This window comes from Tupaia chinensis, unplaced genomic scaffold, assembly GCF_000334495.1.
Source record: "Tupaia chinensis unplaced genomic scaffold, TupChi_1.0 Scaffold146140_1, whole genome shotgun sequence".
NCBI lineage: Eukaryota > Metazoa > Chordata > Mammalia > Scandentia > Tupaiidae > Tupaia > Tupaia belangeri.
The window spans coordinates 1,097,292-1,097,526 of record NW_006205995.1 but is presented as its reverse complement, the minus strand read 5'-3'; positions in this window follow the sequence as shown (position 1 = coordinate 1,097,526).

Sequence of the window (235 nt, the reverse complement as noted above, 5' to 3'; positions counted from 1 at the left end):
ATTCCTCTAACTCATTTGCTTTCTATGGGGCTGTCGCCTTCCAGCAGATCCACTCTGAGGTCCAGCCCTCCTGCTCTCTGCCCATTCTCAGAAGCAGGGATTGGAAGCCTATCCCCGCAGATTGCCGAGTGCCTAGGAAGTAGTAGGTGCTCAGGCAAAGGTAGCACAGAGTTAGGTCACTGGGCGCCCCACGGCTGGGGACGGTGGTGGAGCAGACAGGACGCCAGGAGCCTCT